Genomic DNA, 23312 nt, shown 5'->3' on the forward strand with positions numbered 1-23312 from the left:
AGTCATGTAACAAGGTCTAGGCTCTCTAATTCCTGACCCCGCCCCCTCCCCCAATACACAGATACATGCTCTTCTAGCATCGCAGAATGGCCCAAAGAGACTCCAGAGCAAGAGGGTGCAGTGTGGCATGTCCTAGATGGCAAGGGCCGTTGGGGGTTTGTTTTGTGCTATGATGTAGAATGACCAACCTGGTTTACCTGGGACCAAGGAGTTTCCTGGATGCAGGACTTTCAGTCCAAAAAGGGGTAAGTCCTAATGAAACTGGAATGAATTGTTCACCCTTTGGGACAACAACATTCAGTGAAAAACTCTGGTGCCCTATAGTGGGTACTTCCTGTGGGAAATATTGTCAGGTGTCAGGGAATCATGGATCCTTAGTGATGGAAGGGGGAAAGACTTCTATTTCTGCAAAAAGCTGTAAGAAATGGGACTATGGCAAACCAAGAAATAGGTGTCCTTTGTAAAAGGAGGTGGCCATGCACAACTCGAAAAGAATGTTGACCTGTTAGAGTAAGAGCCTGATTGGCCATATGGGTCAGTTTTTCAAGAGAAGCCTGAAATGTATGTGTGTGTGTGTATATGTGTGTGTGTGTGTGTGTGTGTGTGTGTGTGTGTGTGTGTGAAAGAGAGTGAGGAAGAGAGTGAGAGATCTGCTGATTTTTAAAATTATATTTATTAACATGTAATGTATTATTTGCCCCAGGGGTACAGGTCTGTGAATCATCAGGCTTACACAATTCACAGAACTCACCATAGCACATACCCTCCCCAATGTTCATAACCCAATCACCCTATCCCTCCCCCCCACCCCCCAGCAACCCTGTTTGTTTTATGAAATTGAGTCTCTTATAGTTTGTCTCCTTCCCAATCCCATCTTGTTTCATTTTTTCCTTCCCTACCCCCTACAACTCCCCTCCCTGCTTCTCAAATTCCTCATATCAGAGAGATCATATGATAATTGTCTTTCTCTGATTTACTCATTTCGCTCAGCATAATACCCTCTAGTTCTATTCACCTCATTGCGAATGGCAAGATTTCATTTCTTTTGATGGCTGCATAGTATTCCATTGTATATATATACTACATCTTCGTTATCCATTCATCTTTTGATGGACATCTGGGCTCTTTCCAGAGTTTGGCTATTGTGGGCATTACTGCTATAAACATTGGGGTGCACATGCCCCTTCAGTTCACTACATTTGTATCTTTAGGGTAAATACCCAGTAGTGTGATTGCTGGGTCATAAGGTAGCTCTATTTTCAACCTTTTGAGGAATCTCCATGCTGTTTTCCAGAGTGGCTGCACCAGCTTGCATTCCCACCAACAATGTAGGAGGGTTCCCCTTTCTCAGCATCTTCACCAACATCTGTCGTTTCCTGACTTGTTAATTTTTGCCGTTCTGACTGGTGTGAGGTGTATCTCATTGTGGCTTTCATTTGTATTTCCCTGATGCTGAGTGATGTGGAGCATTTCTTCATGTGTCTGTTGGCCATCTGGACATCTTCTTTGCAGAAATGTCTATTCGTGTCTTCTGCCCATTTCTTGATTGGATTATTTGTTCTTTGGGTGTTGAGTTTGATAAATTCTTTATAGATTTTGGATACTAGCCCTTTCTCTCATATGTCATTTGCGAATATCTTCTCCCATTCTGTCAGTTGTCTTTTGGTTTTGTTGACTGTTTCCTTTGCTATGCAAAAGCTTTTGATCTTGATGAAGTCCCAATAGATCATTTTTGCCCTTGCTTCACTCGCCTTTGGTGATGTTTCTAGGAAGAAGTTGCTGTGGTTGAGGTTGAAGAGGTTGCTATCTGTGTTCTCCTCAAGGATTTTGATGGATTCCTGTCTCACATTGAGGTCTTTTCATCCATTTTGAGTCTATTTTTGTGTGTGGTGCAAGGAAATAGACTTACTGATTTTTTTATGTTAGGAGCTACTTTTTAATAATATAAATATTGTGCAACATAACAAAATGTAACTGTAGGCCAGGTTCCTCTCATGAGCCATTGATTGGCACCTGCTGATACAGTCTGTTTCATTTTACACAGAGGGAAACTGAGGCATAGTGAATACACATCTAGGAATGAAGAATCCAGGCCTGTTAACAAAGAAGCTTCAATAACAAACCAATTTCTAGAAATAGTAGTTATTTTGGTGTGGAGGTGGGTTGGCTTGGGGGGCTTGTAAAGGAAAAAATTAATTGAGCCCCTACTCTGTTTCAGATAATTTCTTAATGATTTCAAAATATAAAATCACATGAAATTTCTACAGCAGCCCTTTGAGGAGGTTACTTAATCTCTGTGCCTGTTTCCTTATGTGTAAAATAAAAGTAACAGTAGGTAATTCAGGGCAAAGATGAAAGGAGTTAGTTCATATGAAGTGCTTAGAACCAGATAGGAAGGACGTGTGGACTCTCGTGGTTGAGTTCAGCTTTGTCATCGTCCGTATTTTACATGTGAAGAAACTGATTGTTCAGAGGTGACCTAACTTGCCTGTGATTGTACAGCAATAAGTCAGAACCAAGAATTGAACCCTGATTGTCTGACTGTAATTACAGGCTTCTTTTCCTCAATAGCTAGGCTGGTGTTGTAAATTCAAGATAAGAAAAACAAAAACAAAACAGTTCGTTTTTCTCCTTTGGTAATCACTGTACAGATGATCAAGGTCAGAAGTTAGGTTCTGTGGTATTTCTCTACACTGTCAGCTAAGTGTCCTCTCCAATGACGGAAGAGAAAATGTTACACAGATCATAAAAATGGTAGATAATAAAAATAATTTCTCCTTAGGCATTCATTATGCAATTTGGGGGGGGGCAGCTAATTTATCTTCCTAATTATGTTTCGCTTAAGCTGATTTTAAAATTAGTTTGTTTACCCTGAGCACACACTGATTAACAGCAGGGAGAGGTGGCCTAGAAGCATCTTGGGTGGTGGAGGGATGGTATCTTGAGATTTGGGGGGAATTTCCATGGGTAATTTTCATGTAGCTATGGGAAGGTAGAAGGTTGATATGTGGGTGATGCTCTGAGTATAAATAATTATGGTAATTTGTTGATGGGTATATTTAAATATAAGGCTATGGATTACAGACCCAGAGAGTTCAAGGGACCCCCAAGCTCCTTCTTGTTTATTATTTAGTGCCGAGAGTTCAGTCAAGGTAGGTAAATCAAGCAAGGAGATGGAGAAGGAGGGCTAGCCGGAGGTGACTCCAGGAGTTTCCTTTTAACAAATACCCAACAAAGAGTAAATATCCGTTATGTACCCCGCATTATGCCCAGAGCTAAGGACACCAAGATGAATAAGGCCATTGTCTTTCCTCTTGGAATTACACAATCTATTAAGGAAAACAGACTTGTAAACACAGAAATCACAACTTAGTAGATGAGGGCTATAAAAAAGATGGGGTCAGATTTAAGGGAGCAGAGAGGAGACCATGACAAAGTACCTAAGGGAGTTAGGAAGGGGAGCAGCTCCATCCCTCACTCTTCCTTGTCTTTGCTCTGTTTTGGGGTTGGGAGTTGGGCACTTTTGCACACCAATGTCAGCGGGCTTCTGGCTGGTTCACCCAATGAGAGGCAATGGAGACAGATTAGAGGATGGGAGAGAGGGAGTCATAACTCCATCTCCTACTGGACAGGTCCACTGGCGTCCAGCTTCAGCAGGGTGATCACAGGCCTGGGATCTGGTGACCTCTGTTTGCACCTCCAGCCTGGGAGTGGTAGCAGCTTCTTGCTGGAGCTAATCTCTGCTGTGCCTCACTGTCCCCTGGTTGGTGGCTCAGTTTTTCCATCACCTGTAGTAAATCCACTCTATTTGAATTTAGAAAGTGGTTTCTATATTTCGGGCTGGGCTCTGATGGGTATGGTCGGCTTCCCGGGGGCTGTTACTGGAGCTGCTTCTGAAAGAGAGAGAAAGAATTGTCTTGATAGAGAGTCCAGGAAGACCATCCTAAATACCCTTGGAAGTTTGAGAAGCTTGAGTGTGGGGATCCAAGAGGGACAGACCACTGGCAGTGGGGAGCCAGCAACAACGTTCAGAAAAGGAATCAAGTGTTCAGGTATTTTAGAGAACTCACCTGACTCATTCTGCTCAGTAGATTGGTAAGGAAAAGAGCAGGGTTAGCATGAAGCCTGGTTAATTCTGACAGTGATTCTGGTCAGAAGCCATAGAGTCTTGAACAATAACAGCTTGATGGATAGACTTGGAGAGATGATACAACCTGGATATTACGTTCTTCATTAGGCTCAAAAAGGAAATTTCTTGGGGCACCTGGGTGGCTCAGCCAGTTAAGCATCTGCCTTCATCTCAGGTCATGATCCTAGGGTTCTGGGGTCAAGTCCTGTGTTGGGCTCCTTGCTCTGTGGGGAGCCTGCTTCTTCCTCTGCCTACAGCTTCACCTGTTTGTGTGCTCTCTCTCTCTTTCTTTCTCTGACAAATAAATAAATAAAATCTTAAAAAAAATAAGAAAATGTTTTTTTAAAAAAGGAAATGTCTTCTTTTCCTGCATTACTACAAGTACCCAATATATATTTGTTGGATGAATTAATAGTATTCTTATAATTTATTTGTGTTGTAAACCCTCAGTTGTGCTCTCCCTTCCTTACATTTCTCCCACCTCATCCTGAACCCTCAGTGCCATGATAATGTTTGACCTGGTCCATGCAGCCTGTTCGACACGGTCTGTAGGTTTTTCCTTCCCCCTTTCAGGGGTTCATTCCACTCTGAAGTAGCCCTCTCTTTCCTTAAATTTCCTCCCCACTAGAACCATTCTATCAGCGGATATTTACGAAGCATGCACATACTAATAGCTGACATTTACCAAGCACTTACAACACCATTAGGAACTGGGCTAATCACTTGCCATACATTTGTCTCAATCCTTGTAAGGGCGCAGTGAAGTTGGTGCCACTTTGGTCCTCATCTTATAGGTAAGGGAGACACGTCGAGGCCGAGTAACTTGTGAAAGTCACACAGCTAGTGACAGGCAGCCCTGGAATTCATACTCAGGTGTTTAGCTCTGGAACCCAGGTTCCGAGGCACTAGGTCATGCTGCCCGGCACTGTAGGCTCTGTGCTGTTGGGGAGCCAGACACATGTCAGACAGATCTGTGGGGAAGAAAGATGTGAATACAGAAAGAGTAAACTTTGATGCTAAAAATATGTAGTAGTTCAAGGCGACACAAGGAAAGCTGCCACAAACCAGGATGTGATGATTGCCAATATGACCGTAGAGGTAATGAGAGAGAGTGATCCTCCTGGAGTGGGGTAATCAAGAGACGCCTCAGGAAGGAGGTTGAATTTGTCTTGTGGTTTTCCGGCTATTTAAGGAGACATACTGAATTCCTTTGAAACAATGCAAGAACAACTTGAAGGTCACTGGTGGGCTGATGCAAATCACACTATGAAATTAAAGAAGGGAGAGGTTAATATTGACCAGAAAGGGCCTCTGGTTAATCTTCCAGCTCTGAGCACCTGAGGATAGAGCCTAGTACGGATGACCTATGTACCGCATACATTTCACTAATTCCTCTGCGTAATAACCTAAGGATCTTTGCACCAGTGGTGATTTCAAGAAGCAAAATAAGCATGTGCACCCTTAGTTCCTACATGTAGACATCCTGCTAAAGCAAAAAGACTTTGGCTGTATGTGGAAAATTTTTCTTCCAGTAGTATTGTACCAATTTACACCCCATTAAGGATCTGACCTGCCCCTAACAAAACTTTAGTATATTTTTTTTAAATCAATTTGATAAATAATAAATTGTATTGTTGTTTTTCTTTCTTTTTAAAAAAGATTTTATTTATTTATTTTGACAGAGTGAGAACAAACGGGGGAACAGCAGAGGGAGAGGGAGAAGCAGACTCCCCAGTGAGCAGGGAACCCGATCAGGACTCCATCCCAGGACCCTGAGATCATGACCTGAGGTAAAGGCAGATGCTTAACTGACTGAGCCACCCAGGCGTCCCATTGTTGCTTTTTGAATTTATGTTTGCTTATTTTCCAAAGAGTTGGTGTCTTTTTCATATTTACTATCCATTTTTTATTTCTTCTTTTATGAATTACTCCTTTATTTTATTCTTTTAAAGATTTTATTTATCTGTCAGACTGAGAGAGAGAGAGAGTGAGAGAGAGTGTGCAGGCAGAGGGAGTCATAGGCAGAGGGAGAAGCAGTCTCCCTGCTGAGCAAGGAGCCCAGTGTGGGGCTCCATCCCAAAACCCTGGGATTGTGACCTGAGCTGAAGGCAGACGCTTAACCCACTGAACCATCCAGGCATTCCTGCATTACTCCTTTAGGTCCTTTTGTTTGTAAGTTTCTATCGGAATGTTCATTTTTTTTCTTATTGATTTTTTTAAATGTTTGGTTTTTATTTATTTATTTGACAGAGAGATTACAAGTAGGCAGAGAGGCAGGCAGAGAGAGGAGAAGGGAAGGAAGCAGGCTTCCTGCTGAGCAGAGAGCCCGAAGCTGGGCTCGATCCCAGGACCCTGGGATCATGACCTGAGCTGAAGGCAGAGGCTTTAACCCACTGAGACACCCAGGCACCCTTCTTATTGATTTCTAAGAGTTCTTTGTGTTTGAGAGCCTCACAAGTTTATCTGTCTTAGATGTTGCAAATATTCTCAGTTTGTCACTTTCTTCAATATTTACTATGGATTCTTTTTTTCTTTTTTCTGTAATTGTGATATAATTCATCTACAACAAAATGCATCTACTTTAAGTGTGTAATATAATGAGTTTTGGTAAATGTATATACCCATATATCATGACTCCAATCAAATTATAGAACATTTCTGTCTCCCCAAAAAGTTACCTCATGCCCTTTTACATAGATCTAATTTCCATCATTTTAGATTAATTTTTCCTATTCTAGAACTTCATATAAAAATGAATGAAATGAAATGAAATAGAACCATCCAATGTATACTTTTTCCATAAAACACATTTCTGAAATTCATCCATGCTGTTGTGTTCTCAAAATAAATGATCAAGAAAATGAAAAGACAACCCATAGATATGAGAAAATATTTTTAATACATATTTCTGACAAAGAACTGGTATTGTGGTTGCTTTTGATATTCAAAAATTTAAAATTTTTAAGAAGTCAGATGTATCTGTCTTCTTTATGCCGATGCCTTTGGTGTTATTCTTAGAAAGACACTACTGTGCCCAACATTAGATAACTATCCTTTTATAATTTTTTGGCATTTTTATAATATTAAAATTTTAATCTAAAATTCAAATAAAATTAGAATTTTATTCTATCTGAAATACTTTTCAAAAATATTAGCATATTGTGGGGCATCTGGGTGCTCAGTCGGTTAAACATCTGACTTTTGATTTTGGCTCAGATCATGACTTCAGGGTCGAGAGATCAAGCCCCATGTCAAGCGCATACTGGTCGGCTTAAGATTCTTTCTCTCCCCTTCCCGTGTGCTTGCTCTCTCTCTCTCTTTCTCTTTAAAAAAAAAACAAAAAACAAAAAAACTAGAAAACCAACAAATTATCTCAATACCATTTATTGATATTCTATCCTCCCCCCTGATTTAAAATGCCACACTTATTAAATATTAAAATATTTATAGACACATGAGTCAGTTCTGGTCTTTGTATTCTATTTTCCAGCCATGGGAACAGCTGAATACTTTTGTTAGTGGTAACGTTTTTTCTGTTTTGTGCCCTGTGAATACTGACTTCACTTCTCCTCTCTCTTTCCCCTCCCCCTTTCTTTTTCTCTTTCTGTCTCTTTTCCTCAATGATACGTTAAAATATGATTATGTTCTCCAAGACAGACACCTTTCTCCATCAAACCATCTTGATGTTTGGGTTTAGTGATAATATCCTTCCCCCCCTTTCTTCCCAGTTTTACTGAGGAACAATTGACAAATATAATTACATATACTTAAAATGTACAGCATGATGGTTTGATATACATATGTAGTGATCAAGATCGAGATAATTAATACGTCTATCTCCTATGAAAATATTCTTGATTTTAATATTGAAGTCATGTTTACTTGGTGAGGGTGATGCAAAATAGGAGCACGGAAGTTCTTGGGAAGCTAGCTCGTTACTACCCAATAATTCAGTGGCTTTGCTTTTACCAGTGAAAGAAAATCAGCCACTTTTTCAAGTCACAGAGGTAAATTGCCTCTCCCATGGTACAAGGCTACAGGTGGCCCCTCAAAGAATTATGAACCATTCACAGTAGTTCTTATTTGCACAAAGACTTGAATCCCAATTTTGCCTTAACCAGACCTAAAGACTAAATCCACTTGACTTCAAAGTAAGAAGACAGGTGAAGTTGGGGAGCCTGAGTGGCTCAGTGGGTTAAAGCCTCTGCCTTCGGCTCGGGTCATGATCTCAGGGTCCTGGGATCAAGCCAGAGCATCAGGCTCTCTGCTTGGCAGGGAGCCTGCTTCCCCCTCTCTCTGCCTGCCTCTCTCCCTACTTGTGATCCCTCTCCCTCTGTCAAATAAATAAATATAATCTTTAAAATTAAAAAAAAAAGAAGAAGAAGAAGACAGGTGAAGGGGCGCCTGGGTGGCACAGTCAGTTCAATGTCTGCTTTCAGCTCAGGTCATGATCCCAGGGTGCTGGAATCAAGTCCCACATCAGGCTCCCTGTTCAGCTGGAAGCCTGCTTCTCCCTCTTCCTGCTCTGCTTGCTGCTCCCCCTGCTTGTGCTCTCTCTGAGAAATAAACAAATTAAATCTTAAAAAAAAAAAAAAAGGTGAAAAGGGAGCGTTACTCTTATTCATGGGAAAGTTACATTAAAATGATTTGTGTCTTACTTTTCAAAGTAGCCATTTGTCATTGATTTTAGCCAAGAGGCAGACATGTAAATAAACATCAAAAGAAAGACCAAACAGAGTATCTTCTGAACTCAATTTTGTGGTAGGATTGAGGATCAGGAGTGAAATTTTGTGGAGCCTAAGGGAGTACAGCAACTTAGGAGAGGAAGTTGGAGCAATGGCTGGCATAGCACTCTGTCCCCTTGGTGTTTTGGGGGAGGTTTTGGTTTGGTCTGTTTAAGGATGGAATTCTGGTATAGGACGTTCATAAGGCTCGTTTGAAGTAACAGTCAAGAACACTTTGCAGAGGCTGACCTGCTTTATCAATTTAAGGTGTTATTGTGCTTTTGAAAGTATAAAGAAGACTGGAAAAAGTTGATTCTCTGCTAAAAACTGTATTTTGATAGTGGTAATTTTTTTTTTTTTAAGTCTTCATTTCTCCTTGAATCACCACCATTAACATTTTGGTACAAAGTTTTCCAGTCACAGTTTGTAAAACAAACCCTCTCACTTACAAGGATATAATAAGGAGTTCTTTCCCCCGGTTCTTTGGGTCTGGCCCAAGGACTGGGTAAGCAGCTGTTTTGCAAAAACTGGCCTCTCTGCTTTCCCCCCTTTGCAGTCTCTGCCCAGTTGGCCAGCAAAGTAAAAAGGCTTAATGTCATCCTATCTTTTATCCAGGAAGTAATAAACCATAGTCTCATAAAAAATTGCTTAGTTGTCGACAGTACGTGGATTCACACCTTAAGAACACCATGGTCTGTTTTAGACGTGTGGCGTTTTCACCACTTCCTCCTTCCCCCACTGATTGTGTGGCCTTGCAATGCCACGGCCTTGTGGTCTTCTTCTTTGTACTCTGGTGTCATCTGTTAAGGACACTGAAGGTCAACCCCTAATCTTACTTTCTAGTAAATAAATGGTTTGCATGGCCAAGATGAATCTCTAAATAGCTCAGGGCCATGGAATCAAGTGGAAAGCAGACATGAGAGTCCTTGGAGGAGGAAGAGAGAATAGCACATGGGCTGATGTGGTTGACTTCAGGTTAAAATAATTGCATGTCATGTTTTCGATCTTTGTAAGGTATGGCATTTACAAATCTACTTGGTCCCATGGGACCTAGTCCCAGCCATTTCACAAACCAGCTAGGTGGGCAATGCTAAGTGAGGTGTCTTGGGCCTCTTTTGTTCATAACGAGAATAGGGATGTGTGTGTTGCTCCCACCTCAGTATTATTCTAAAAAGTTATACCTAATAGTCAGTGTGATGGGGCTCTCTAGAATGCAAAACACTAGGTATTCTTTTAAGGATGATACTTTTTGACCCCATTCACTTTGCAGGAAAAAAAATAAAAGCTGAGTGTCTTGAAAATCAGAGGTCAAAGCTATAGGTAAAAACTCCAGTTCTAATCTGCATCAGCCCCCTGCCAAAAAATGTCTACGGTGGAGAACTGAGGAGAACCACTCATCTCCCAGTTGTTGTTGTTTTGGTTTTTTTTTTTTTTTAAGATTTTATTTATTTATTTGACAGAGATCACAAGTAGGCAGAGAGGCAGGTAGAGAGAGAGGAGGAAGCAGGCCCTCCGCTGAGCAGAGAGCCCGATGCGGGGCTTGATCCCAGGACCACTGGGATCATGACCTGAGCTGAAGGCAGAGGCTTTAACCCACTGAGCCACCCAGATGCCCCTCATCTCCCAATTTTGAAGTCAACCCATGGGACCAAATGATAGGAGATTGTATGCCCAGTAACCTTTTTTTTTTTTTTTTTAAGATTTTATTTGTTCATTTACCAGAGAGAGAGGGAGAGAGAAAGACACTTAAGAGAGGGAGTGCCAGGCGGAGGGAGAAGCAAGCTCCCTGCTGATCAGGAAACACTATGTGGGGCTCAATCCCAGGACTCTGGAATCATGACCTGAGCCAAAGGGAGATACTTAACCGACTGAGCCACCCAGGCATCCCAGCACAGTTACCTTATATCCCAAATATTCCATTTGTTGCTGCTTCTCCCCTCTCAGACTTCAGAACCCCCAAGTGTCAGGCTGCCAACTCTCAAATTCCCTAGAATTATGTTGGAGTTAACAGAATGCAGCCCCAAGCAGATTGTGTTGACTATGAAAGAGACAGAGCGAGAGTGCCTGCGGTGGTAGCACACATGTCTCTGTGGTGGCAGTGGGGACATAGCAAGAGTGACTCAAGAGTGTCAGAAGCTCTCTTAGGGAAATGGCTTTGGGAAGGCACAGGCATAGGTTTGGGGATGTTCTGCAGATGTGATGTCTCCCCATATTCGTGAAGCTGGATGTTAGCTCTCCTGGATGACAAGAGGCCTGGCCCTTGAACCCAGCAGGGGGCAAAATAGTGGTATGCTGATGAGTGCTTACCAACTGGTTTGACAGAGAGAGAGGCAGTAAAGGAAGCCTTGATCTGTAGTGTCTGCTGACTTCTTGCATGTCAATACTACCCACCATGGCAGAGTTCTAGCTACCAGTATGACATCATTGAACATGGAATTGGAAGGAAATGAGCAGTAATACCCCCATGCCGTGTCCCCACACAGAGATCCAAGAGACGTAAATAACTTCAAATGCATACATAGGAGTAGGCATAATGAAATAATTAGGAAGTGATGAGGGGCGCCTGGGTGGCTCAGTGGGTTAAAGCCTCTGCCTTCGGCTCAGGTCATGATCTCAGCGTCCTGGGATCGAGCCCCGCATCGGGCTCTCTGCTCAGCGGGGAGCCTGCTTCCTCCTCTCTCTCTGCCTGCCTCTCTGCCTGCTTGTGATCTCTCTCTGTCAAATAAATAAATAAAATCTTTAAAAAAAAAAATTAGGAAGTGATGAGGTTTAAGTATTTATTACCTTTATTTTTAATAAAATTTATTTAAGTATATCCTATATAATTTAATTTTTAATGATGGCAGTGTTTTTTAACAACCATCTGGTAAAATTCCTGAAATTTTGACACTCAGCTCTTATGAGTCCAGTACAAGCTGGTTTTGGACATTAGGTATGAAGAAGAAGAACAAAATGCTCAGTATGTTAGAGGAATATACAGACTCCAAGAATACAAGGCTCCTGCCTCCTGCTTTACCTCATACCCTGGCAGGAGAAGACCCTGAATGAAAATGGGTGTGAGATGGGCGCCTGGGTGGCTCAGTGGGTTAAAGCCTCTGCCTTTTGCTCAGGTCATGATCCCAGGGTCCTGGGATTGAGCCCCGCATCAAGCTCTCTGCTCCTCGGAGGGCCTGCTTCCTCCTCTCTCTCTGCCTGCCTCCCTGCCTACCTGTGATCTCTCTCTCTGTCAAATGAATAAATTAAAAAATATTTAAAAAAAGAAAGAAAGAAAATGGGTGTGAGACAAACAACTGGGCTCCTTTAACATCACAATAACAAAAAATAAAACAAAAAAACTCCAAAACCATTACCTGCTGGCACAGAATTTTCACCCACCTTATGGTTAACCTATATCTAGCTAGCAGGTAGCAGGTCTGGGAAGGAAGGCTTATAAGAAGGATAAGTTTTGAATGGAAGAAAGAAGAACGCTTGGGTAGTGTCAAAGTGGACAGAGACTATCATAGAAGGTTCTAGAAGCCAGGTATGGTATTTGAACACTGGATGCTTAAGTTGGTGAGAGAAAGCAGGAAGGATAATGCCCTTCACAGTTCTGTCCTGGGCCAGTACTGGCACAAATCTTGAAGAACATTTCCTTACGAGATTCTTATGGCGAAGGGAAAAAAAACCTTCTGTGGTCTCAGAAACACATCTTATAAAATAGGTCTCCCAGAATTTAGGCCACAGAGCTGTCCTCAGCAGCTATAATGACAAACAAAATGAGAAGTGCCTGAGGCCTAGGTGCTACCAAATTCTGCCCTGCTGGGGACACCTGGAGAGGAAAATGATCAAATGCCATTTCAGTCCATTATCAATCCAATCTACTCCTTGAGTGGCAGCAGAGAATCTAGTTCTAAAAATATCATTGTAATCTGTGGCTTGGAATAATCACACCTATCAAAAGCCAGGTTAAAGTGTGTGTGTGTGTGTTTGCACACTTGTGCACATCTTCATGTGTGCAGGCTAGAGTGAGGAAATGAAAATTACCTTGTGCATATATGCAATGGGCATTTTCTTTCTCGTTTCATATTTTCTTTCAGGGCAGCAGTTGTAATGCTGGCAAGTGGGGAATTTGGGAGAAGAGAGCGAGTGCTGCTGAGTACTCATCAGGAGGACCCCGGCACTGTGTGCAGGCCCTTCCACCCCTTATCTCACCCAGTTGCATAGTCAGGAAGCGCCAGAACTATGTTTTGTTTTTGCTTTTGTTTTTGTTTTAAAGACTTTATTTATTTATTTGACAGACAGAGATCACAAGTAGGCAGAGAGGCAGGCAGAGAGAGAGGAGGAAGCAGGCTCCCTGCTGAGCAGAGAGCCCGTGCAGGGCTCAATCCCAGGACCCTGAGATCATGACCTGAGCTGAAGACAGAGGCTTAACCCACTGAGCCACCCAGGCGCCCCCAGAACTATGTTTCTAGGAACCAGAGACCCTATACCGTGCCACTGTTGGTCCCATCCTTCACAGATCAGAGCAGGGATATCCGGAGTTGGGTCATACTCACACAGCACCCTGCCCAGCTCCAGAATGTCCTGCCTCCCCCCAGAGCAGAGTCCACAAATGCTTGTTGAAGGTAATGATTTCAGTACAATGAGTTAACATCTAAGGGTTTGCCTTGCAGTATGTCAATTAGGAAGAGACTCCACACCTATCCCAAGTCCAGCAAGATAGCTCTTGAGGGGACGTAAAACCAGATAATGGCAGACACCAGTCCCTGTCTTGTGTGAACAGCTGCTGGTTTTCTCGTAAGTGGCACAGCTTGTCAGCATTCTTCAGCATGCTTTGAAGTCTGGTGACTTGTGATGATAAAGGTGTGTTAGATTGTGTACCAGGCCATGCCTTTGGGGTACAGGGATGCTTAACGCTCTGAGAAAAACCTAAGAGAGGTATAGCTAGATGTGTGAAGATGGAACTTGGTGGTGGGGGGAGTAATTTTGAGCTTCAAAATTATTTACCATGGGGTTCCTTTCGAGCATGATATTCCAGAGTGTGTTCAAAATATGAATCAGTACGAGTCCATATTCTGCAGGCTGAAGCCACATCTGGGCCGCCGTGTCCCTGTGCAAAGAAGCCCTCAGCTCTCTCTTTCTCGCTTCTCCTTTCTCTTCTCCAGGTAGAGAAACGTCCCTTCAGCTAATCTCAGGAAGTGTGGAGAAGGGACAAGCTGACTGCCCCCAAGAAGGAAAGTTTGAGTGCAAGAATATGGACTGTGGAAGCAGAGGGGTTGAGAGGAAGGATTTGTGACATCTGCTAAGAATGTCACTGCATACCCAAGGGACACACAGTGCAGGGAGTGAGGCCCACCCTTGGGATTGTTTGCCTAGGGCTCCTGGGGGATTTTGAGGGAGAAAGCAACCCAGTCCCCACAACGTCAGAGCCCCCACCTGTTTACACTGACTGGTTTCCACCACCCAAGGGGGTAAATTGAGCTGCATATTTGACGATGAGGAAGTGAAGTGGAATGTGAGAATCCTCATTACTGACGTCAAGCTTGCCTTTCATTTTATTTATACCCATGACATTGTGACACAGGATCTAATTTTCCATTGTATTTTTTCCTCTGTTAGGACCCGAGTGATGACAAATGGTTCTGTGACTGACTGAGCCTGGAAAACATTTCAAATTCGAAGCCTGGGATCCTGCAGAATTCGGGTGTCTATTTGTATCTTACCACCCACCTGCCCCTCCCTTGAACCTCTGTACCGACCATCAAATTGGGCAAAAGGCATCATACTCCTACTGGGCAGAGCTGCCGGAGAAGTCAGAGCGCAGGGTGCCCAGTGGCCCACTCCCCTCTGGTGACAGGCTGTTCCTTCCTGGCATGGGTGATTGGCGGGAGGCCAGGGAGCTGTGGGGCCATGAGGCAGGCTTGGCTCCGAGCCTGGCTGCTGTCTGGGCATGAAACTGGGCTCTGGCCCCAGGAGCATGGTCCTAACTGTCTGACCCAGAACCACCTGTGCAGCAACCATCCCACTTCTCGGGTCCTGGTGGGTCCCAGTCCTCACGCAGGGCAGATTTAGGAGCAGAGATGGATCTGGAAGGAATGGTAGAAGCCAGTACAGAATGCTATGGCAAAAGCCAGTAATGTCTCCACACAGAGAGCAGCCTCTGGGGGTGTGCCTAGGCCAGAGGAGAGAATGGGTGTGTGTCCAGCGAGTGGACAGAACAAGCTTTACTCTGCTTCCTTGCTCTGGGGCAGACTAGGGGCCTCAGCCCTTCCAAATGGCCTCACTCCATGACCTGCCAGGGCCTCAAATGCAGACACAGTGTCTCTAACAGGGGGCCCTCTGCCTGTCCTGAAATGAAAGCTCCACCCAGGGGACCAGCAAACCTGTCGCTTTCAGGAGGGCCTCCTACCACCAGCTTTTAAACCCTGTTTATCAGCCTCTGACCCCAGAGTAATCTCAACTTCCTTGTACTCAGTTCAGAAGATGTTTGCTATTCAGGATTCTGATGCCAAGGTGTGATAAGAGCGGCCTCAGGCCTTCTGAGTTCCTAAACCAACAGAGTCCAAGGATTTGAAAACTGAGAAGCGTGAGGACAGCCACGCCCTGAGAGGTGACCCTGCACCAGCTCCCGTCTCCTGAAATCTCCCAAGATATTTAGAAATAGGTGTTAGTGGGACTGTACTACCTTCAACTTTGGATGTCTTATTTGTTTTGTTTTTGCAACAAGAGTTTCCCATAGCACCAACAAAATCAGATCTGTGTTTTATTGACTCCACTGCAGTTCCTATGCATGGAATTCGTTTTGCTTTCTAACTCCTGTCAGTTTTCTCAGTCAGTTCGGGTAAAGCTGGCACAGAGTAAGCTATAGAGATACAATGTGGGAAAACAGAGAACACCTTCCAAGCTGCTCTCACCCCTAACTGGCCTATGGATGTGACAGCTGCATGGGGAGGAGGGGGCTATCTTCATGTGCCCCAGCTGGGGCCAGGCCTTCACGGTTCTGTTTGCAACAGCCCACCTTAGACCAATGCTAAAAGCCTGTGTCTGCTTTCTCAGCCTGTCTCACGTGCTTCCGCTTCCCATAGGTGATTACATCAAGTGCTGGGGGTGGAGGTGAGGTCCAAGGGCAAAGAGGGTGTGAATGAGACATGGGCCATTTTCATCAGCCAGAAAAGTACAGCAATAACACAAGGCTGCAGGAAATACACGTTTGGTGGTACGTTCACACTAAGCGGACTCCACAGGCTCAGGGTATAATTGGACATGCTCTAGGTTTTATACTGGGGTACAGGTGTCACTTAGAAGTCCCTTTCCCAAGGCTCACTAGAAGGGTTTTTGGGACAAGGGCATCAAAGGTGTTGCCAGGGTGCAAATGCTTCCTTATTAGTTGTGTGATCTTGGAAGGGTATTTAAGTTTTCTAGACCTCAGTTCCCACATCTGTAAAGGAGATACTGAGCCTGTCACATAGAGTTAATGTGGGGGATAAATGACATGAGGAAAACAAAGCATGTCTACCACATTGAACACAGAGTAGGGACTCCCTCCTTGGACTGGAGATCAGAGAACCCCACAGAAGGCTTCTTTTAAGTCTTAGCCCAGCCAGGTGGTTCCACTTCTCTGAGTTTGCTTCATGACAGATGCAAAGGTTGAGAATCTGTATGTTGACTGAACAGATATGATCGTGCTGATTAAGATTGGCAACACAGTGTGGAGAGAAGAATTGTCTTCGTGAACAAGTGTTAGAAGAGCAGCGCTGAGAAACACAGAAGCATGCCGTCCTGATCCTTGCCGTGCTGGCCAAGGTAGAGCTGGGCCAGGTGGGGCTGCCTCTGTTTGGATTGTCTCTGGCTTAAGCCTGCCTTGAAGGTTCAAGTGAATCTGATTTTGTCTTGGGGTTCAGGTAGGGAACATTGAAGTGTGCTGTAGGGTCCCTAGGACACTTTACCTGGGACAAGATTATAGCTGCTTTTCCTGACCCCCAGCTGCCAGCTTCCCACAGTCCTCTGGGTGTTCCTGTATAAGGTGAAGACTCACTTAAGAAAAGCATTGAGTGACACTCTTGTCAGGAGGGATTTTACAGGGCTGTCCCCTTTGGCCACTGGGAGAAAAATATGTATATTAAAAATTTTTTTCTGAGGAAATTAAAATCCAAATACCTGTCTAACCAAGCCTAGGTGGAAAGTGAATCTTGGTTCCATATTATACATGTTAGGCCTGGAAGAAAAGAATGAGTCCTTGGGTTAACAGGGACTGAGGCTTCTTTCTAGGCTGCGGAGTAATTCTGAGTAAAAAGCAAGAGTGGTCAGAATCCACTGAGAATCTGAAAAATAACATAGCTGAGATTCTGCTCTCCTCCTTCACTAAGTTATTTACCCAGGTTACTGATAATTAATTAATTGTCTAAATCCCTGTCCCTCCCACCCCATTTATACATGTGGTTTCTTAGCAATGGACAGTGAAGGAAGTCTGAGACACCGGGTGTCGTAAGTGGTCTTTACTTTGGATGGTGAGTAAATGAGACTTGGCTGTCTGTCATGTTATGCCTTTTATGACTGGAGGCAAAAGTTCACAGTGAACTCAAGAAATACACCGTGGTCACGTACTAGGTTGGCTAGGAAAAACAGACCAGTAGGCACTGAGTACCTACTCTGTGTCAGGCATGGTGTAAGGCTTTGGGTATACATGGTCCTTGCCTTCACAGAACTCAGAGTCTGGTGAGGAAGGTAGATTTAAAAAAAAAAAAAAAAAGATTTATTTATTATTTTAGAGGCAGGGGGGTGGTTTGTGAAGGCCAAAGGGAAAGGGAGAGACTCTCAAGTGGTTGCCTTGCAGAGCACAGAGCCCAACAAGGGGCTCGATCTCAAGACCCTGAGACTATGACCTGAGCCCAAACCAAGAGTTGGTCACTTACCTGACTGAGCCACCCAGGCACCTGAGGAAGATAGATTTAAAAACAAACATGCCAATAGTTGCATAATTTGCAGTTTGTGATAAATGAATAAATACTATGGGAGAGTACCAATGGGGGTATGATACAGATTGGGGAACTGGGGTCAAGAAATTCCTCTCTGAAGAATTGACAGATAAAGCCTGGAACAGTGCTTCTCAAACTTTATGTGCCTCAGAATCACCTGGAGTTTGTTTAAACAAAACAAAACAAAACAAAACACCGCAACAGATTTCTGGGTACCCCCCACCCCACCAGAGTTTATAATTCAGTAGGTCTGAGGTGGGTCCAAACTAATAAATGCTGAGATCACTGGTTTGGAGACCACAGTCTTGAGAACCACTAGGCTGTAGGATTGGTAGGAACTAGCCAGGTAAAGAGAGTTGGGGTGGGGAGGGGGGAACAAGTATAACAGACCATGTGCAAACACCCCAATCTGGAAAAGACCTGGGGGGTTTCAGGTAACAGAAAGGTCAGTGTGTCTGCAAGGTAGTGAATTAGTGAACCAGTGGTGATGAGGTGATGTTAGAGGTAAACCTGACCCTTATTCCCATCCTAATACTCACTCCACTGGAGACACTCTAGTGATAGCATGTCTAAGATGAATAGTTCCACTGACCCCGAGAGATGTCTATTAGAACGTGGGGCTAATAGAATAAGGCTGACCCTGAGATACTATGAAGATTCAAAGTGGTAAGGTAGGCAAAGGGCTGAGCACAGACTAAATGCTCAGTCTGTTCTAGATGTCCTTCCTCCTGCTTTCCCTCACTTGAAACATGGCCCCGCCTATCATTTAGCTAGAAGGGGACCTGATCCTGAATGGGTGCTGAGGTGCTAACCTAGAGCTGCAAACAGAAGGAGTTAATGTGCAAGTGCTCCATGCTTTCTAAATGGGGGATAAGGTTAAATAGTTGGGTATAAATAAGAAATCTGGATACTGCTTCCAAAGAGCAGGGGTGTGTGTGTGTGTGTGTTTTCATTCTCTTACATCTCCTGCAATTTATTAATGTCATGGATTTTAAACTGAAGAAAGCACGGGCTGGGTTTTTGGGTGCCAAAGTTCACAGTTGACATTACGCCAACTCAATTTAGACCGCATTTACTCAGAGCTTACTCTGTGCCAGGTGCTATTCTAGGTGTTGGGAAGACAGAAGTGGGTGCACAAGGCAAGGTCCCTGCTCTCACTGGGAGATGGGATCATAAGCAACACAGAGCCGTGGGATGAAAGCCACGACAAAGATCTGTACAAAGGGCAAAGAAAATCGGGCAGAGCAGTTTTGCCCAGGGAAGTCAGAGACGGTTACAGACAGAAAGTGACATTGGAGCCAGGCCTAGAAAGGAAACATTTAGAGAATGAGCAGAACTGAGGGATAAATGAACAGACCCCCTTTAAGAAATTTGTTGTTATTGTTTTAAGCTCTGACCTAAATCATCGTTATGAGCGTCTAGAAGATACATGGCCACATGGTGTTGAATTTGATTTAAAATATTGCATAAACTGGTATATATAGAAACACATATGGAAACAATCTGAAAATATTTCTCCTCAAATATAGTGTGATTTGCTTTTACGGATTTGCTATTTTTGGATGAAAAAGTGAAATACAGTTTGGTCTTCAGAGACGCAGAAGAAATTCTATTGCCGTCCCAAGTGAAAATAATTTTGGTTCTTAATTCATTCATGTATTTAGTCAGTCAACAACTATGTAGTTAGAAAGTTCAATTTTGAAACACTGCAATAGGTCCTTTAGAGGCAACAAAGACATATAAGATACTGTCCTGCCCTCAGGGTTCTTCAGGGCTTAGGAGTGAGAAAAACACCTGAACATAAATAATTCTAGCAAAAGTGGTGGTAGGTAATATGAGTGAGTACAAACAAACTGCTCCAAGTATCTTGAGGAAAACAAGCTATTTCCTCATTGGGATAATCATGGAAAGCTTGAACATTGATGGAGAAACCCTTTGCACTAGGCCTTAGAGGATGGAAAGGGATTGGAAATACAGAAAGCAGGGTTGGGGAGGGATTCCAGGCAGAGGTAGGTTTGTGAACAAAATGGGTGGAAGATCACCGAGAAATGGCACTTGGGCCTGTTCAGGGGTATGACTTGGGGGAAAGAACTGGAATAGGTAGATGTCAGCCTCATGGCCAAGTTTGAACTTGATTCCCCTGGCTGTGACTTCTTGGCATCTGAAAGGGCAAGCATCTGTCACTTGGCTTCTTGTACACTTGTTTTAGTTGACAACTCAGGCCTGGCCTTCATCTTGGCATAATTTCGTCCAACCCCTAGGATATGCTTTAAAAAATCAGTCTGTGAATGCGGGTAGAAGTATCATCACAGTGTGGCTCCAAATTGTCCTAAAGGCCAGGGATTCAAAGTACGTCTTGTTCTTTAGGCACTTATAATCCATGTCTAAAGGTTGAAGGAGAAGGGTTTTCTATGTCCCTTCAGGAAACAGATGAAGGCTTGTCCTACACATTTTGGACAGGTGTCAGGAACCCCACAAGGGATGGTGCAGTATCCATGAGCTAGTGAGAGTCCAGAAGCTGTTACCATCTGTAGGCTGATGATAACACCCTTGGGACAGGCAACACAGCCAATGTTGGAACTTGGAGAGAGCTCTGGGCTGCCCTGGGGTCTCAAAGCTACTGCCCATGTTCTCACCCTGAGTTGATGCCCCATAGTGGCTGATTCCAACTGCCTGGAAGTCAGAGGCCAGGGGGCCCACTGCTGTATTCTGTACTGGTCCACCTCCCAGGGCACAGGGTCAGGGAAGGAAGATGTAGAGCCCATCTAGAGGAGTAGACAGAGAGATTCTGGCAAAGTCCTCTTAGCTCTAGTATTTCCGTGATTCCAAAACTACAGTAAGCCTTCATTTACTGCATTGTTCTCAGAAGCTTATAAATAAGAAACACAGGGAATTGGTTGGCTGGAGAGATGAATGGTGGATGGTGAAGGAGTCTTTGGCTCAGACAGTTCATTAAATAGCAAGTCAACCAGATTGCAAGATTGGTGAACACAGGGACTAGGCTGGGTTTGTTCATTGTCAAATCCTCAATGCCCACCACTGTGCCTGGAGCTTAGTATACCCCAATATATGTTTGTTTGAATGAAGTGATAGATGAAACATCAAGAACATCAAGCAACATAAAAGGTGCATCTGGGAGTCTTAGGACAGGGGAATTCAAAGTTAGGGTCAGGAGCTAACATTCTTGGACCAAGAAGAAGCAGGGGATGACAATGTTTGTTTTTCCTGCCTCTAGTACCTTTTAGATCACACCTTCTCCCCACCCCCCCCACTTTTTTTTTTTTTTAAGATTTTTATTTATTTATTTGACAGACAGAGATCACAAGCAGGCAGAGAGGCAGGCAGAGAGAGGAGGAAGCAGGCTCCCTGCTGAGCAGAAAGCCTGATGTGGGGCTTGATCCCAGGACTCTGGGATCATGACCTGAGCTGAAGGCAGAGGCTTAACCCACTGAGCCACCCAGCCACCCCGTAGGTCACACCTTCTAATACCAGCCAGGGAACAAAGGCCATTTCATGGTCTTGGAAGATAAAGAACAGTCTTTTTTTTTTTTTTTAATCTTGCTATCCTTTTTCAGTCACTTAAAAGGACAACATTCTAACTCCTACAGCCCGACTTCAGTTCATCTGTTCATTCAGTGAACACTTACTGAGTGCTTATTTTGTGCCTGGGAATCCAAAAATAAGACAGATACAGACTGAGCCCTCAAGGAGCTTAGTCTGGTAGGAGCTACAGACCCACCATTAGGAAAGTATAGTGCTAGTGCAGGCTGCGGGGAGTGCGGGGCACTGGAGAGAAATCAGGAGACACACACACAGGCTGGAGCGCTCAGCCTAGGCACATTGAGACCTGAAGCATCCCTGTTTTCCACCTGCTTACTTCATCTCTGGCATCGCTCCCCACCCATGCCCCCAACCCCCAGCAAACTCCCCCCCCCCCCGTAAGTAACAAAGTAAATGATGCATAATGCAAATTCCTGAGGTAACACTTTGACTTGGAGACATTCACACAAGTGCCATAAGCTGATCTGTGAGCACAGGTGGAGGGTACAGCTCTTCCTCAAACTAGAGAAGAGAGCAGGAGGTCAGGTGGGCACAAAGTGGGTATCTGGATTGGGGAAGAAGAGAGGACAGGCAAAGAAGGGAAGCAAGGGGCCATCTAGACAAACCTCCCTGACTTCAGAATTTGGGGGAGTGTCAATACGATTTACCATTAACTCTTTGCAAACAAGTCGGAAATAGGTGAGGAGGCTTGTTTGTTTACTTGTACTTGCATGGTTGGTTTTTAGCCTCTAGCAACTGTGATGTAGGGTCACAGTCTCAAAAGTATTGTTAGGGACCTGTATGATCCATATGAACACTGATCACCTGATTTACAAGGTACATGGCTGGCTTCCAAACATGGACAAGTCTCTTATGAAATTGCTTCATTCCCAGAGGTTTTGCTAATTGGGATATTTCTTGTCTTTACTTGAGTATGATGACTAGCGATAGGAGGAAAACACAAGTTGGAGGAGGAGAGGTGAAGTGGGGGGGGCAGAAATAGAGCATTGGTCAGAATCTAAGGGCAATGGTTTTTTAATTTATCTTTATCTATATTTTTACATCTTTATTTTTTAATTTAATTTTTATTTTTTAAAAGATTTTATTTATTTATTTGAGAGAGAATGAGAGTGAGAGAGAGCATGAGAGGGTAGAGGGTCAGAGGGAGAAGCAGACTCCCTGCTGAGCAGGGAGCCTGATGCGGGGCTCAATCCCAGGACTCCAGGATCATGACCTGAGCTGAAGGCAGTTGCTTAACCAACTGAGCCACGCAGGTGCCCCTATATCTATATTTTTAAAAGCCCACTAAAGTTGTAAGAATTTGATTGAAATGCATTTAATTCTTAGATAAATTTGGGAAACAGAAGTATTTTTTTAAAATGACTACAACTCTCCATCTCTTAAAAAAAAAAAAAGATTTATTTATTTGACAGAGATCACAAGTAGGCAGAGAGGCAGGCAGAGAAAGAGGGATAAGTAGGCTTCCTGCTGAGCAGAGAGCCCGATGTGTGGCTCAATCCCAGGACCCTGAGACCATACCTGAGCCGAAGGCAGAGGCTTAAACCGCTGAGCCACACAGTTGTCCCTCCATCTCATTTTTTAAAGGAGGAAAGAACTTCCAGGCCTGGAAAATTTGGTTGGGATAAGTGTGTGTGTGTGTGTGTGTGTGTGTGTGTGTGTGTGTGTGTGTGTGTATATATATATATATATATATATATATATATATATATGCATGCATGCAGAGCTGACTTTCATTTTCTGTAAGAACTCTACTTCTGTTAGGGAGTAACTCTATTTAAGGTGTTGTTTGATGTCCTTGCCTGGAAGAAGTTAGGCTGGAATCAACCTCTAGTCTGAGGGCAGGTTATCTTACTGTCCATCTACAGGTATCTCCTTTGTCCAATTCTCTCAGTGTTCACCTCTGGAAACCCTTTGAGACTGGATCCTTAACTCTCCTGCTCATGC

The 23312-nt window shown here is 43.8% G+C and overlaps 1 protein-coding gene across 10 annotated transcripts in view; it reads left to right on the forward strand.

The window, feature by feature from the left end:
• Positions 1-16997, forward strand: part of AGGF1 (angiogenic factor with G-patch and FHA domains 1) — a 133063-nt gene extending 116066 nt beyond the window's left edge. For 4 of the 10 annotated variants that reach the window (XR_009354031.1, XR_009354021.1, XR_009354022.1 and 1 more), the window contains 2 exons: positions 5812-5919; positions 14452-16997. The gene's annotated coding sequence lies outside the window, so the exon portion shown is untranslated. Of the gene's footprint in view, positions 1-5811; positions 5920-13505; positions 13630-14451 lie in introns of all 10 variants that reach the window. The other 6 variants (XR_009354025.1, XR_009354027.1, XR_009354030.1 and 3 more) reach the window with 3 other exon arrangements.
• Positions 16998-23312: the final 6315 nt, after the last annotated feature.

The sequence above is a fragment of the Mustela lutreola genome, chromosome 5, assembly GCF_030435805.1.
Source record: "Mustela lutreola isolate mMusLut2 chromosome 5, mMusLut2.pri, whole genome shotgun sequence".
NCBI classification, from domain to species: Eukaryota; Metazoa; Chordata; class Mammalia; order Carnivora; family Mustelidae; genus Mustela; species Mustela lutreola.